Source organism: Scyliorhinus torazame, chromosome 12 (assembly GCF_047496885.1).
Source record: "Scyliorhinus torazame isolate Kashiwa2021f chromosome 12, sScyTor2.1, whole genome shotgun sequence".
Classification (NCBI taxonomy): Eukaryota; Metazoa; Chordata; class Chondrichthyes; order Carcharhiniformes; family Scyliorhinidae; genus Scyliorhinus; species Scyliorhinus torazame.
Window position 1 is genome coordinate 185,503,356 of NC_092718.1, and position 17,964 is coordinate 185,521,319.

Consider the following 17,964-nt stretch of genomic DNA (forward strand, 5'->3'; position numbering starts at 1 on the left):
CGAACGGAGTACTTTTTTGAGGCGTAGTCACTGTCGTAATCATAGATTCATCGGATCCCTACAGCCCCTAAAGGGGCTGGTTTAGCACACTGGGCTAAATCGCTGGTTTTTAAAGCAGACCAAGACAGGCCAGCAGCACGGGTTCAATGCCCGTACCAGCCTCCCCGAACAGGCGCCGGAATGTGGCGACGAGGGGCTTTTCACAGTATCTTCATTTGAAGCCTAGCCGTGACAATAAGCGACTTTCATTTCATTTCACAAGGAGGCTATTCAGTCCATCGAGTCTGCACTGACCCTTCGAATGAGCACTCTGCCCATTTAATACTGTCCACCTCGCCCCATCCCCTTAATCCCATAACCTAACCTGCAGATCCCTGGACATTGAGGGGCAATTCGGTGTGGCCAATCCACCTAACCCGCACACTGGGGGGGCAGCCGGAGCACCCGGACCGGAGGAAACCCACACAGACACGGGGAGAAACTGCAAACTCCACGCAGGCAATCACCCAAATCCGGAATTGAACCCCGGTCCCTGGCGCTGCGAGGCAGCAGTGCTAACCACTGTGCGGCACTAAATACAGCACAGCAAGCTCACATAAACAGAAATAGGATCATGATCAGATATTTTTTTTTTGTAAAGCGAGATTGAAATACCTCGGGAAGTAGGACTTGGGAGCAGGAGCAGGCCATTCAGCCCTCTGATTCTGCTCCACCATTCCATAAGATGATGATTGATCTGGTTGTGGTATCAACTCTCCTTTCTTTCCTGGATGCCCCCCATACCCCTGGGATTCCCTTATCCACAGCAGCCTTCATGACCACCAGATGCCCTCAAGCACATGACAGCCAGTGAGGTACTTTTCGAAGTGCGGTCACTGTTGAGATGTTGGCATAAAATGATTAGCGATTATTTTACTTTAAGCTGTCAGTCGTGGCTCTGTTGGCTGCACTCTTACCTGAGTTGAATGTGTTGTGATTGAAGACCCACTCCAGAGACTTGAACAAAATAATCTAGGTTGCCAATTACCATCAGAGATGCTGTCTTTCAGATGTTAAATCCAGGTCTCATCTGGTGGACTTAAAGATTCCACATCAAGAGCATTGGAGTTATCTCTGGTGTACTGGACAATATTTATGCATCAATACACATCACAAAATGGCTTAGTTAGTCATTTCGCACTGGTGTTTGTAGAAGCTTCCAGATTGACTGCCACATTTCCTACATTATAACGGTGACTACATGTCAAAAATTTTATTGGCTTTGGGACAACCTATGGTTGTAAATGGTGCTATATATTTGTTTTTTTATTATTTTATTTAAGTAATTGTAATGTCTATTTGAAACACTGAACTTGTCAGAAATGGTTATTCACCATATCAAATGGGTTGAAATTAATTCAATGAGGGGTCAACAGTAAAAAATTATCCTTTTCCACATATTTTCTGCAAGAGCTGTGTACATTCGAAACTTCCTTGGAACATTATTTTCTGGAAAGATTATAAAGGGTGTGCCTCAGGTTTTCTGTTGTAAAACATCTGCAGTTCAGGTTGTTCAGTAATACAAAAAAAAAACTTTCTGAATACTGCAATACTGTACTGGTGATGTCATACTGCCAACTCACTACAACTTAAGGAAAGCTTTCTCCTGCACTTTTATATTTGGCTGCCTTTTCCTCGGTCAGATCAGAAACTATTTTCAAAGCAGATGCTGCCATATTTTCTTACAGTTCTACAATAATGATTGAAACATTTTTTTAACAGTTGGATGCTAGTTACATTGCAATTCACTTACAGACTTGATATAGAAGATATTGCATGTTTTTTCTGCCAAACAAAGCACAGAACAGTTCCAACAATACCATGCCAACAACAATAACTATCACCTTACATTACTGTATTGACCGTTCAATGAGAAAGCCATTTGATTTTTTGAAAATCCATAATATTGTAAGTATGTTCCCCGTATGCTTGTTAATTCCTCTCAGTTTCCCATCACAATTTATATGCTTCCAAAAAAACGGTGGTGGATGAATGATATGTCTTTTTGCACTCCTCTGACAACTTGTCAAAATGGCTTTCCTTCACGTATGAACCTTGGCAGTTAATGCCAGCAGGTTATTTCACAGTGGAGAACATCGTCATTACTGTCACAAAAAATGTCCCTGTGCCAATTCTGTTCTCTTCATTGGCCTGCCACAGACTCTGGCTATTTTCCAGGGCCAACTTTAAGAGAATAATTTGTGCCTGCATCAACAGTGCGGGAGGCTGAAAAATTATTGTTGCACACCTCAGGCACTTGCAGTAGTGGACTTGAGCCAATTGTTTCCATGGCAGCTGAAAGGAAAAGTTTTCTTTTTAAATTCAGTTAATTAGTTGCATTAAAGTTTGGAGGAGTATTGGGCATCAGAGAACCGGCAGACTATTTCCTTGGCCACATCTCCATCTCAGTCCATAGAGGTTATGTTGGGAAATGGACAAAGCCTCTCGGAAAATTATCTCTTCCTTTTCTTTGATCATAAATATATAAATTATATAAAATATTTGAAATTACTTTGAATTGGGCCTCCTCTCAACAGTACATTTCATTTCAGATATTTCAGTTCACTCATTCATATAAATCACCTCGTGCACAACAGTATGCATTGTGGGTGGGTGATTGCATGAGTGCTGCTCACCACAAGCCTTTGGAGCAGAAATGGAAGTAATTCTTAAGCTTGAGGATGACTGTCTGCAGTCTGATTCCTCAAATTAATTTTAAGCCTGTACTATGCATGCTATAATCACCATTGCCTAAACATTGCAACGCCTCAATAATTGAACATATGAAGCACTAGCACAATTTCTTCACATCCACAATGCTTCAGCTTTAAATTTGTGACTGACACTTCAAGGTGCCTCTACTGTCATGCATAACTGTTGCATACAGTATTGTAGCAATCAAGCTACCATCAGAAACTACTTGTTATTCGTTAAATATGTTTTTTTTTAAAAATCTAGTTTGCACAATAGGTGTGCAAACTTTATGTCTTTAAAGGATAACAGGCGAGACACAGAACTGGGGTGATGGCATTGAGCTGAGAGAGGCTGGATGAGAGATCTTGTGGCTTGTTATCAGGCAAACAGCAAATTCGGTCTTTAAATACTGCTTCTTTCGCCTGCACGCACCCCTCCCCCACCTCAAATACATTCCCAAACAAAACCCACGCTGTAGAGTAGAAATTTACGCATTATGGCAACACATCTTTCTTTTCCCCTCATATTGGGATCACCCAAGATGATTAGGAAGTGAACTATTTCACGCAGGAATGCTTCATATACAGGTGGGTTTTCGTAAAGATTTCAGACCTGGACATGCAACAGCTGATTATGGGGAGAGATTTCAATACGGTTCTGGTGCCTAGGTCCCTGAAGGTTCTGGATCCTGGTTTGGACCTGTGGTGCCCGAGGTCCCTGAAGGTTTCGGACACGGCAAAGGAGTTGTTGGGGATAATGCAGCATATTATTGGGTGGGGGTGGGGGGTGGGGGGGGGGGGGGTGACAGTTTGAGAGGCCGAGGGTGAAGGAATTTCATATTTCTTGCATGTGGATCGGGTGTATTCCTGGATTGATATATTTGTTTTAGACAAAGCTCTGTTGGCGGGGGTGATAGGATCGGAGTATTCGGTGATTGTGGTCTCTGACCACGCGCTGCATTGTGTAGATATGCGGGTAGAGCAGGGTGAGCCTCAGCGGCCGCGGTGGAGATTGGATATGGGGTTATTAGCGGACAAGGGGGTTTGCAATGTTAAGTAATGGGTTAAGAGACATTGCAATTAGTTGTCTCATTTATGTTAAGTATCCATGAATTGACACTGATATGTAAAGGGACTTCAGGTGGCCTCTGGCAGGTGGTGTGTTAAGAGTTTTGTGCAGAGGCTGTGGAAGTTAACTAAATGGGTTGCGATTCTCTGCTCCCGCGCCAGTTTGGAGAATCGCCTGGGTCACCAAATGTTCCCGCGATGCTGGTCCGACGCCCTCCCGCGATTCACGGAAGCGGCCAGATCGGCTCAATTGTGTTTTGCGCGGCGTGGTCCAGTGAATCGCCCGAGACAGCCAAAATGGCGATTCACCGGTACCCCCGCGATTCTCCGTGCCGGATGGGCCGAGCAGCCTGCCCAAAACGGCGGGTTCCCCCCGGCGGCGTCCACACCTGGTCACTGCCGGCGGGAACAGCGCGGGAGCGATGGGGGGGGGGCGGCCTGCGGGGGGGCTCCTACACCGGGGGGGGGCCTCAAATGGGGTCTGGCCCGCGATCGGTGCCCACCGATCGTCAGGCCGTCCTCGCTGAAGGAGGACCTCCTTTCTTCCGCAGCCCCGCAAGATCCATCTGACATCTTCTTGCGGGGAGGACGGCAACCACGCATGCGCGGGTGACGCCAGTTATGCGGCGCCGGCCGCATCATGTATGTGGTGTCGCCTTTACGCGGCGCCAAGACCTGGTGCGCGTAAATGACTTGGCGCCGCTCCTAGCCCATTTTTGGGCCCTGAATCGGTCGGTATAGGAGCCGTTTTGCGCCGTCGTGAACCTCGACGGCATTCATGACGGCGCAAACACTCTGTCTCCATTTCAGAGAATCGCGCCCATGGTGTTTGGTGAAAAGGAACAAGAACTTTAGACTCTTCATATTACAGTAACTAAAACGGCAAAGAATTGGTAGCAGAGGATGGTTGCTGTGTAAATGTGAAGGGTTGAAAGATACAACTTTTCCAGATCAAACCAAGGAGTGAGCGAGAAAAGAAAAAAAAAGGGATTTATGGCTGAACCGAGGATAAAGGTGGCTGGATATGACTATCCTCCCTTATTTTCTGAAAGGGAATCGTACGACCAATGGAGAAGTGCAGTAGTTATGTGGACTAAAGTAACTGCTTTGGGAAAGAGAAAACAATGTATGGCATTGGCTCTTTCTCTACCATATGGCAGTAAAATTCGAAACAAAATGCTTTCTGAGCTGGAATTGGAAGAGTTAGACTCAGAAGAAGGTCGGGAGACTTTATTACATTATATGGATAAGATTTATAAGAAAGATGACTTGTTAAGTGCGTATGAAGCATGGTCGGATTTTGATAAGTTCCGGAAAATGGAGGATATCTCCATGGAAGACTATATAATGGAATTTGACAGACTATATAAAAGGCTGCAGAAACACAATCTGGAATTTCCACAGTCTGTGTTGGCCTTTAAATTACTTGGCTGTGCTAGAGTGAGCAACATGGATAGGCTCCTGGTTTTGACAGGAGTTCAGTTTACTGATAAGGATACCTTATTCGAACAGATGACAAAAGCTTTACAAAAGTTTCTGGGGAAACATTCGATTCCGATGGCTCTGATGACCCAAATAGGTCAGCCTGCAATAAGGCAGAATATGGAAGATACACTAGTAACAGGATGGTGAAATTGTATGGCTACGAACAGGGCTCAAGACTATAGACGAAGACCGAGACAAGGAAATTATGAAGACAGAAACCCAGTTAGAACCTACAATAGAAAGATGAACCCCAGAAATGCACGGGGCATGATAAATCAATGTTTTCGATGTGACCCTCAATACCATTATGCTTTCAACTGTCCAACTCGTTATGATAGAGTGTTTGAAGCGACACATGACACGGAAGAGTCAGAAGAGGAAAAAGATAGTGACCAGAAAGAAGGCATTGTCCGATGAACAAGCAGTTTTACGCCGGTAATGAGGGTGTTGGTTGCAGAATCCTTCAACTGTGATGTATTGGACAGTGGCTGCACATCTACTGTGTGTGGAATTGACTGGTTAAAATGTTACCTGGACTCTTTGAATGCTGAAAATCGGAACAAGGTTAAGGAATTTGAAAGTTCCACAAGTTTCATGTTTAGGGATGATAATACTCCGGAGTGAATCATTTCATTAGCACGGATGTTGTATCAAGTGAGATACCTTTGCTTCTGAGCAGGCCGTCGATGAAGAAAGCACACATGAAACTGGATATGGAACAGGATAAGGCAACAGTTTTTGGAAAGACTGTGGACTTACAATTTACACAGTCGGGACACTATTGTATTCCATTACTGACAAATAATTTTTCAAGTAGAGTGGTTAAGGATGTGTTAATGGCAGTTGAAAATGGGACTTTAGCTGATAAAAAGCTTGTTGTATTAAAACAGCATAGGCAATTTGCACATCCGCCTCCTTGGAGGCTGAAAAATTTATTAAAGGATGCAGGGGTAAGGGATGACGACTATACTAAACTGATAGAACAGGTTAGTGACCGCTGTGAAGTTTGTAGGAAGTACAGAAGGACACCAGCACGACCTATAGTAACCCTTCCTTTGGCCAGGGATTTTTTTTTTTTTTTTTTAAATATATTTTATTGAAAATTTTTGGTCAACCAACACAGTACATTGTACATCCTTTACACAATATTATAACAACACAAATAACAATGACCTATTTTATAAACAGAAAATGAATAAATAATAAATAACAAAAATGAAAACTAACCCTAATTGGCAACTGCCTGATCACAAGTAACACTCTCCAAAAATATAATTTAACAGTCCAATATATAAATATCTGTAGCAACGACCTATACATATTATACAGTATATATTAACAACCCTGAGAGTGCTTCTGGTTCCCCCTCCCCCCCACCCCCGATCCTGGGCTGCTGCTGCTGCCTTCTTTTTTCCATTCCATCTATCTTTCTGCGAGGTATTCGACGAACGGTTGCCACCGCCTGGTGAACCCTTGAGCCGACCCCCTTAGGGCGAACTTAATCCGCTCTAGCTTTATAAACCCCGCCATGTCATTTATCCAGGTCTCCACCCCCAGGGGCTTGGCTTCTTTCCACATTAGCAATATCCTACGCCGGGCTACTAGGGACGCAAAGGCCAAAACATCGGCCTCTCTCGCCTCCTGCACTCCCGGCTCTTGTGCAACCCCAAATATAGCCAACCCCCAGCTTGGTTCGACCCGGACCCCCACTACTTTTGAAAGCACCTTTGTCACCCCCATCCAAAACCCCTGTAGTGCCGGGCATGACCAAAACATATGGGTATGATTCGCTGGGCTTCTCGAGCACCTCGCACACCTATCCTCCACCCCAAAAAATTTACTGAGCCGTGCTCCAGTCATATGCGCCCTGTTTAATACCTTAAACTGAATCAGGCTTAGCCTGGCACACGAGGACGACGAGTTTACCCTGCTTAGGGCATCTGCCCACAGCCCCTCCTCGATCTCCTCCCCCCAGCTCTTCTTCCCATTTCCCTTTTAGTTCATCTACCATAGTCTCCCCTTCGTCCCTCATTTCCCTATATATATCTGACACCTTACCATCCCCCACCCATGTCTTTGAGATGACTCTGTCCTGCACCTCTTGTGTCGGGAGCTGCGGGAATTCCCTCACCTGTTGCCTCGCAAAAGCCCTCAGTTGCATATACCTGAATGCATTCCCTTGGGGCAACCCATATTTCTTCGTCAGCGCTCCCAGACTCGCGAACTTCCCATCCACAAACAGATCTTTCAGTTGCGTTATTCCTGCTCTTTGCCACATTCCATATCCCCCATCCATTCCCCCCGGGGCAAACCTATGGTTGTTTCTTATCAGGGACCCCCCCAGGGCTCCAGTCTTTCCCCTATGCCGTCTCCACTGTCCCCAAATCTTCAGTGTAGCCACCACCACCGGGCTTGTGGTGTAGTTCCTCGGTGAGAACGGCAATGGGGCTGTCACCATAGCCTGTAGGCTAGTCCCCCTACAGGACGCCCTCTCTAATCTCTTCCACGCCGCTCCCTCCTCCTCTCCCATCCACTTACTCACCATTGAAATATTAGCGGCCCAATAATTCTCACTTAGGCTCGGTAGTGCCAGCCCCCCCCTATCCCTGCTACGCTGTAAGAATCCCTTCCTCACTCTCGGGGTCTTGCCGGCCCACACAAAACCCATGATGCTCTTTTCGATCCTTTTAAAAAAAGCCTTCGTGATCACCACCGGGAGGCACTGAAACACAAAGAGGAATCTCGGGAGGACCACCATCTTAACCGCCTGCACCCTCCCTGCCAGTGACAGGGATACCATATCCCATCTCTTGAAATCCTCCTCCATTTGTTCCACCAACCGCGTTAAATTTAACCTATGCAATGTGCCCCAATTCTTGGCTATCTGGATCCCCAGGTAACGAAAGTCCCTTGTTACCTTCCTCAACGGTAGGTCCTCTATTTCTCTACTCTGCTCCCCTGGATGCACCACAAACAACTCACTTTTCCCCATGTTCAATTTATACCCTGAAAAATCCCCAAACTCCCCAAGTATCCGCATTATTTCTGGCATCCCCTCCGCCGGGTCTGCCACGTATAGTAGCAAATCGTCCGCATACAAAGATACCCGGTGTTCTTCTCCTCCTCTAAGTACTCCCCTCCACTTCTTGGAACCCCTCAACGCTATCACCAGGGGCTCAATCGCCAGTGCAAACAATAATGGGGACAGAGGGCATCCCTGCCTTGTCCCTCTATGGAGCCGAAAATATGCAGATCCCCGTCCATTCGTGACCACGCTCGCCATTGGGGCCCTATACAACAGCTGCACCCATCTAACATACCCCTCTCCAAAACCAAATCTCCTCAACACCTCCCACAAATAATCCCACTCCACTCTATCAAATGCTTTCATGGCATCCATCGCCACTACTATCTCCGTTTCCCCCTCTGGTGGGGGCATCATCATTACCCCTAACAGCCTCCGAATATTCGTGTTCAGCTGTCTCCCCTTCACAAACCCAGTTTGGTCCTCGTGGACCACCCCCGGGACACATTCCTCTATTCTCATTGCCATTACGTTGGCCAGGATCTCGGCATCTACATTTAGGAGGGAAATAGGTCTATAGGACCCGCATTATAGCGGGTCCTTTTCCTTCTTTAAGAGAAGCGATATCATTGCTTCAGACATAGTCGGGGGCAGTTGTCCCCTTTCCTTTGCCTCATTAAAGGTCCTCGTCAATACCGGGGCGAGCAAGTCCACATATTTTCTATAGAATTCGACTGGGAATCCATCCGGTCCCGGGGCCTTTCCCGCCTGCGTGCTCCTAATTCCTTTCACCACTTCTTCTACCTCGATCTGTGCTCCCAGTCCCACCCTTTCCTGCTCTTCCACCTTGGAAAATTCCAGCCGATCCAAAAAGCCCATCATTCTCTCCCTCCCATCCGGGGGTTGAGCTTCATATAATTTTTTATAAAATGTCTTGAACACTCCATTCACTCTCTCCGCTCCCCGCTCCATCTCTCCTTCCTCATCCCTCACTCCCCCTATTTCCCTCGCTGCTCCCCTTTTCCTCAATTGGTGTGCCAGCAACCTGCTCACCTTCTCCCCATATTCGTACTGTACACCCTGTGCCTTCCTCCATTGTGCCTCTGCAGTGCCCATAGTCAGCAAGTCAAATTCTACATGTAGCCTTTGCCTTTCCCTGTACAGTCCCTCCTCCGGCGCTTCCGCATATTGTCTGTCCACCCTCAAACGTTCTTGCAGCAACCGCTCCCGTTCCTTACTCTCCTGCTTCCCTTTATGTGCCCTTATTGATATCAGCTCCCCTCTAACCACCGCCTTCAGCGCCTCCCAGACCACTCCCACCTGGACCTCCCCATTATCATTGAGTTCCAAGTACTTTTCAATGCACCCCCTCACCCTTAGACACCCCCCCTCATCTGCCATTAGTCCCATGTCCATTCTCCAGGGTGGGCGCCCTCCTGTTTCCTCCCCTATCTCCAAGTCTACCCAGTGTGGAGCGTGATCCGAAATGGCTATAGCCGTATACTCCGTTCCCCTCACCTTCGGGATCAACGCCCTTCCCAGCACAAAAAAGTCTATTCGCGAGTAGACTTTATGGACATAGGAGAAAAACGAGAACTCCTTACTCCTAGGTCTGCTAAATCTCCACTGGTCTACACCTCCCATCTGCTCCATAAAATCTTTAAGTACCTTGGCTGCTGCCGGCCTCCTTCCAGTCCTGGACTTCGACCTATCCAGCCCTGGTTCCAACACCGTATTAAAATCTCCCCCATTATCAGCTTTCCCATCTCTAGGTCCGGAATGCGTCCTAGCATCCGCCTCATAAAATTGGCATCATCCCAGTTCGGGGCATATACGTTTACCAAAACCACCGTCTCCCCCTGTAGTTTGCCACTCACCATCACGTATCTGCCCCCGTTATCCGCCACTATAGTCTTTGCCTCGAACATTACCCGCTTCCCCACTAATATAGCCACCCCCCTGTTTTTCGCATCTAGCCCCGAATGGAACACCTGCCCCACCCATCCTTTGCATAGCCTAACCTGGTCTATCCGTTTCAGGTGCGTTTCCTGTAACATAACCACATCTGCTTTAAGTTTCTTAAGGTGTGCGAGTACCCGTGCCCTCTTTATCGGCCCGTTCAGCCCTCTCACGTTCCACGTGATCAGCCGGGTTGGGGGGCTTCCTAGGTCCGATTGTCGACAATCCCTTGTCGATTAGCCATCCCCTTTTTCCAGCTCCTCACCCGGTTCCCACGCAGCTGTATCTCCCCCAGGCGGTGCCCCCCCGCCCATCCCCTCCCACACCAGCTCCCCCCTCTCCCCAGCAGCAGCAACCCAGTAATTCCCCCCTCCCACCCCCCCCCCCGCTAGATCCCCCGCTAGCGTAATTACTCCTCCCATGTTGCTCCCAGAAGTCAGCAAACTCTGGCCGACCTCGGCTTCCCCCCGTGACCTCGGCTCGCACCGTGCGACGCCCCCTCCTTCCTGCTTCTCTATTCCCGCCATGATTATCATAGCGCGGGAACCAAACCCGCGCTTCTCCCTTGGCCCCGCCCCCAATGGCCAACGCCCCATCTCCTCCACCTCCCCTCCTCCCCCATCACCACCTGTGGAAGAGAGAAAAGTTACCACATCGCAGGATTAGTACATAAAACTCCTCTTTCCACCCTTTTCGCCCCCCACATTCGCCCCACCACTTTGTTCAAACGTTCTTTTTAATAACCCGCTCATTCCAGTTTTTCTTCCACAATAAAAGTCCACGCTTCATCCGCCGTCTCAAAGTAGTGGTGCCTCCCTCGATATGTGACCCACAGTCTTGCCAGTTGCAGCATTCCAAATTTTATCTTCTTTTTATGAAGCACCGCCTTGGCCCGATTAAAGCTCGCCCTCCTTCTCGCCACCTCCGCACTCCAGTCTTGGTATACGCGGATCACCGCGTTCTCCCATTTACTGCTCCGAGTTTTCTTTGCCCATCTAAGGACCATTTCTCTATCCTTAAAACGGAGGAATCTCACCACTATGGCTCTGGGAATTTCTCCTGCTCTCGGTCCTCGTGCCATCACTCGGTATGCTCCCTCCACCTCCAACGGACCCGCCGGGGCCTCCACTCCCATTAACGAGTGCAGCATCGTGCTCACATATGCCCCGACGTCCGCTCCCTCCGCACCTTCAGGAAGACCAAGAATCCTCAGGTTGTTCCTCCTTGCATTGTTCTCCAGTGCCTCCAACCTTTCCACACATCGTTTCTGATGTGCCTCATGCATCTCCGTCTTCACCACCAGGCCCTGTATGTCGTCCTCATTCTCGGCTGCCTTTGCCTTCACGACCCGAAGCTCCCGCTCCTGGGTTTTTTGTTCCTCCTTTAGCCCTTCGATCGCCTGTAGTATCGGGGCCAACAGTTCTTTCTTCATTTCCTTTTTGAGCTCTTCCACACAGCATTTCAAGAACTCTTGTTGTTCAGGGCCCCATGTTAAACTGCCACCTTCCGACGCCATCTTGGTTTTTGCTTGCCTTCCTTGCCGCTGTTTTAAAGGATCCACTGCAATCCGGCCACTTTCTCCTCCTTTTTTCATCCGTATGCAGGGGGGGATTCCCTTCTGGTTTACCGCACAGTGTTTTTAGCCGTCAAAATTGCCGTTGGGGCTCCTATCAAGAGCCCAAAAGTCCGTTTCACCGGGAGCTGCCGAAATGTGCGACTCAGCTGGTCATCGCCGCACCCGGAAGTCCGGCCAGGGATTTTAACGACATTGTGGCCATGGACCTTAAGATCTGGGATAAAGCAAATAATATATTTATTTTGCATTTTGTAGATTTAGCAACCAGATTTAGTCAATCAACGATTGTACGAAGTAAAGAAAAGAGAGTATTTCTGGATCAAATCGTGGAAAAATGGATAGGGACAGGAATGGGTCCACCGGCAAAATTCCTTACGGACAATGGGGGAGAATTTGCTAATGATGAGTTTAGGGATATGTGTGAAAATATGAATATCAGAGTTATGAATACGGCTGCAGAAAGCCCATTTAGTAATGGTGTCTGTGAAAGAAATCATGCTGTCATCGATGACATGCTTCGGAAAATTTTGGCAGATCGACCAAATTGCAGGCTAAATTCAGCTTTAGCATGGGCAGTACATGCAAAGAATTCATTGCAGATGGTTGGGGGCTATAGTCCTTATCAATTAGTGTTTGGTAGAAATCCTAAAATTCCGTCCATTTTGGATGACCAGCCTCCAGCTTGGGAGGGGACTACAATTAGCTCTGGTTTTGCTGAATATTTAAATGCATTACATAGCACTAGAATAGCTTTTTTGGATGCAGAAGTCTCTGAAAGAATTCGCAGAGCTTTAAGACATAATGTACGGCCATCAGATGCCGTTTTTCAGCAAGGAGGCATGGTATACTATAAGAGAGACAATTCTAATGAATGGAAAGGCCCAGGGAAGATCATAGGCATAGATGGCAAAACAATTATTTTGCAACATGGTAATCAAACTGTTAGGGTACATTCATCAAGGATAATGGGTACAGATTACAAATTTTCAAATTTAGACAGAGCAGACAGACATGACGAGGAACCAGAGTCATCTGGTACGCATGTGTTACAGAACTATGAGGACCAATTAACTGATATAGACAGGGTTTCTATGGAGGAACACAACACTTCTGGTGAATTAGAACAGGCCATTTTTCTGAAAGGGCAACTGCCAAAAGTTGGTACAAAAGTGACATACTTGCCTGAAGGGTCTAGTCCGTGGAAGGATGCAACTGTTATTAGTAGAGCAGGGAAGGCCACTGCAAAGTATAAACATTGGTTGAATGTACAGCATTCAGGGGAAGGAGTCAAGACAATGGATTGGGAAAACGAAGTTCAAAAATGGAGGGCACAGAAACGCAGTGCCAGTTCAGATAGTACATCGGATAGTGAACAGGTCCGCAGGAAAAGGTCGAGAACTATTGAAAGGACATCCCACAGCAGAAGGCAAAGATCAAGCAGTAGCAGTACAGAACGAGATACCAGGCGGGAGAGGGGACGTAGTTTGTCAAGATCTCAGAACATCAGTAAGACTACGAATACTAATAGGAGTAGAAGCCCACATGCACGTGAGATTTTGGTGGCTTCAAATAAATTAGATGAAAAACTTATGAAAGAAGCTGAACAGCAAGAACTGCATAGTTGGAGTGAATTTGGGGTACTCACGGAAGTACCAGATAGGGGACAAAGAGCTCTATCCCACAGATGGATTTGCAGAAAAGGTTCTTCCGGGTGGAACTTATAAGGCAAAGGCCAGGCTTGTGGCAAGGGGATTTGAAGAAAACTTAGAAGATGAGGATTTAAGGGTAGATTCACCTACAGCAGGAAAGGTTATTTTAAAGATCTTCTTGGCTCTATTAGCCACAAAGGCATGGGAATGCAAATCTATAGATATAAAAGCTGCCTTTTTGCAGGGGCATCAGCTCCAGAGAGACATTTTTCTCCGTCCTCCTAAAGAAGCAGCTAATGCAGAAAGGGTACTCTGGAAGTTGAACAAATGTGTATATGGATTAAATGATGCATCTAGAGTCTGGTATTTTTCGGTAAGGTCAGTTTTGTTAAAGTTAGGCTGTTGCCAGTTGAAAGCAGATCCTGCAATGTTTTACTGGCACTATAAAGGAAATCTTTCTGGCATTTCTATGATGCATGTCGATTTTTTGTGGGGTGGGACTAGTGATTTTGAAGCTATTGTAATCTCTGGTTTGAGGAAAGAATTCAGGGTTGGAAGTCAGGCTTCTGGTGCATTTAAATATATTGGACTGGAAATTGGACAGACTAAGTTAGGGGCAACTTTATGTCAGCAATATTATTTGGAAAGCATCACCCCAATAGCAATTAGTCGTGGCCGAGTTTCACCAAAAGACGCAATGGTTTCAAAGATAGAAAAAGAGCAACTGCGAAGCTTAATTGGGCAACTGAACTGGTTAGGTAGACAGACTAGACCGGACGTTAGTTTTGATGTCTTAGAGTTGAGTACAAAAATGAATGATCCCAAAGTGGAAGACATAATAAGAGCAAATAAAGCGTTGGCCAAACTAAAAATGCAGGAGTGTGTTTTGAAGTTCCCGGTTTTAGGTGACCTTAAGCACTTGAAACTCATAGTTTATAGTGATGTGTCCTACACAAATTTATGTGATGGGTTTTCAAGCGCAGGAGGTTTTATAGTTTTCCTTTTGGGGAACAATGGTAAATATTGCCCGCTTGTGTGGGAAACAAAGAAAATAAGGAGAGTGGTAAAAAGCACTTTGGCTGCTGAGACGTTAAGCCTTGTAGAGGCGGTGGATATGGCCTTTTATATAAGTATGATATTGACAGAAACTTTGGGATTAGGGGATTTGGGTAATATACCTATTGACTGTCACATTGACAATAAATCCCTGTGGGAAAATGTGCACTCTGCAAAAAGTGTCAATGAAAAGAGGGTATGGATAGACATCGCAAGTTTGAAGCAGATGTTGGATCGAGGGGAAATAACAAAAATTAAATGGGTCGACAGGAGCTATCAACTGTCAGACTGTTTTACGAAAAGAGGGGCGAGTTCACAGAAACTTTTGGATATTGTTTCTGAAGGGCGCTTGTTTCTGTGACTGTTTTTTTTTCTTTCTTGTCCAAACAAAAAAAAAGGGGGCGGGAATCATGTGTGTTTTTGAGTTTCTTGAAATTTTGTTTTCACCTAATTTTTTTTTTCTCCAAGGAAGGGGAGACTGTTAAGTAATGGGTTAAGAGACATTGCAATTAGTTGTCTCATTTATGTTAAGTAGCCATTAATTGACACTGATATGTAAAGGGGCTTCAGGTGGCCTCTGTCAGGTGGTGTGTTGTTAAGAGTTTTGTGCAGAGGCTGTGGAAGTGAAATAAATGGTGTTTGGTGAAAAGGAACAAGAACTTTAGACTCTTCATATCACAGTAACTAAAATGGCTAACATGCAAGAGGGTGAGTGCGGCCATCCGGAATTATGTGGAGCTGAACGATAGGGAGGTTTCTGCCTCCATGCTGTGGAAGGCGCTAAAAGCGGTGGTAAGGGGGGAATTTATATTGATTCGGACGCACAGGGAGAGAGGAGCAGGCTGAGAGGTTGAGGTTGGTGGAGGACATTCTGAGGGTGGACCGGAGATATTCGGTGGCACCTGAGGAGGTGTTACGAAAGGAGAGGCAGAGGCTTCAGATGGAGTTTGAGCTGGCAGCCATGATAAGGCATTGGGAAAAATGCTTGGAGCCAGAGGGACGGTTTATGAGTACATGGAGAAAGCGAGCAGGATGCTTGCGCGTCAGTTGAGGAAGCAGGCAGCGGCAAGGCAGATAGGAAGGGTGAAGGACGAGAGAGGCATAGTAGCATCGGAGACGGAGGGGGCGAAAAGGGTTTTTGAGGCCTTTTATCGGAGACTGTATAGCTCGAAGCCTCTGGGGAGGCGGAGTTTTTTGGGTGGGGTGTGCGAATGAAGAGATGAGGTGGTTCTTGGATGGGTTGGAGTTGCTGAGGATTGAGGAGGCAAAGGTGCAGGGATCAGGTGCCCCGATTGGCTGAGGGCGGTGATGGAGGGGCTTGATGCAGGTGGGGAAGCCTGATGGGTTCCCAATCGCGTTGTATAAGAAGTCTGGATTGGAGCTGGGGCCCTTGCTTGATGAGATGTACAATGAGTCGATGGTGAGGGGGAAGCTCCGCTAAATGCTGTCTCAGGCTTCAATATCACTCATTTAAAGAAGGACAAAGACCCAGAGCAGTATGGATCGTACCACCCGATCTCGCTGTTAAATGTAGATGCAAAGTTGTTGCTGAAGGTTTTGGCGACACGGATAGAGAACTGCATGCCTGGAGTGATAAGAAAGGATAGGACGGGGCTTGTGAAGGGGCGGCAGTTGTTGGCGAATGTACGAAGGCTGCTTAATGGTCTTAAGATGCCCTTGGAGGGCTGAGAAGTGGAAGTTGTGGTGGCATTGGACGCGTAGACGTCGTTCGATCAGGTCGAATGGGTGTATTTGTTTGAGGGATCGATGACGGGGCGGGGGAGGTGCTGGGTGTTGCCGAGTTTGTTGAATTACTACTGAGCAGCAAATATTCCAATGGCTAGGAGATGGGCACTGGAGGAGCGGTTGGTTTGGGGGGAGATGATGGCCTCATGTAAGGGGACCATCTTCAGGACACTGTCGTTAGCGCCCCTTCCGTTCTCAGCAGTTATTACTCCACAAGACCAGTGGTGGTATCAGAACTGAGCGTTTGGAACCAGTGTCTGCAGCACTTTGGATTGGATGGCATGTCACTGTGGATGCCAATTTGCAACAATCATAGGCTTGCACCGGTGGGGTTGGGTGTGAGGTTCCGGGTGTGGCGGCAGGTGGGGATAGAATGCTTTCGGGATTTGTTTGTAGGAGAGAAGTTTGCAGACCTGGAGGAGCTGGAGGGGATGTACCAGTTACCAAAGGGGAATAGGTTCAAGTATCTGCAGGTTAGGGACTTTATTAGGAAGGAGGTGCCATTGTTTCCGACATTGCCATCCCCGGTGCTCCAGGACAAGTTTTTGTCCGAGGATGAAATTGGTGAGGGCAGGGTTGCGGACATGTATGGGGAGCTGATGAAGAGGGAGAGTGCTCCCGTGGAGGTCAGGCTCAAGTGGGAGGAGGAGGTGGGAGGGGTGTTGGGGAGTGTGGCGGGAAACTCTGCGGAAAGTGAATGCGTCCTCTTTGTGTGCCAGACTAAGTCTTATTCAATTTAAGGTGGTGCGTAGAGCCCATATGACGGTGCCCAGGATAAGTTGGTTCTTTCTGGGCGTGGAGGATAGGGGTGGCCGGTAAGCAGGGGGGGGGGGGGGGGCGGTGAACCATGTGCATATGTTTTGGGTGTGTCCAAGGTTGAGGGGGTTTTGGAAGGGATTATTGGACATAATGTCAAACATTTTGGGGGTAGAAATAGCTCCGTGTCCGGAGGTGGTGATATTTGGAGTGTCAGAGGATCTGGGAGCACAAGGTGGGGAGAGAGGCTGACATGTTGGTCTTTGCCTTTGTGATAGCCCAGAGGCCAATTTTGTTGTGCTGGCGGGACTCGGAGCTGCCGATCGCAGGGGTAAGGGCGAGTCGTCAGCGCGGGGGGGTTATTTTTTGTTTGGGTGGGGGTGAAACGGTGAAAAGTTGGAAAAAGGAGGCTGGTGCCGGGGTGACAGCAGGTTGAGTGGGGGGTGTTGGTTGTGGGGGGGCGGGGGGGGGGGGGGGGTGGCTGCAGGGAGGGGGGGTTTGTTACCTGGTTTTGTATTTTGGTGATTATGTGTATATTTAAAATGCCTTCAATCAAATGTTTTTTTTAAAAGGAATGCTTCAGATACAACTGCAGCTCAGAGACATTTCTCTAGGAGAATTTATACCAGGACAAGAGGGAGAAACTGTTAAGGGACTCTGCGCTGCATAATAAAAATAATAATAATAAAAACAATAATAATAAAAGTAATAAGTATATAATAAGAGTATAAATAATAATAAAAATAATAACCATGTAATCAGAAGCTGAAGAGGAGCAGGGACAGGAACACTCTGAATGAAACTGTTCCACCGCTGCAAGGCCCACAACTCTTATCTATGGCAGTTCAGGCAGCATTTTGATAATCTTCACATCATAACTGTGCAGTGCGCTAAATACTTTTCTGAAATACT

The 17,964-nt window shown here is 47.1% G+C and overlaps 1 long non-coding RNA gene across 1 annotated transcript in view; it reads left to right on the forward strand.

Moving 5' to 3' along the window:
• LOC140386802 (uncharacterized) overlaps window positions 1-17,964 on the forward strand; it is a 109,092-nt gene that overhangs the window by 1,071 nt on the left and 90,057 nt on the right. The window lies entirely within an intron of this gene.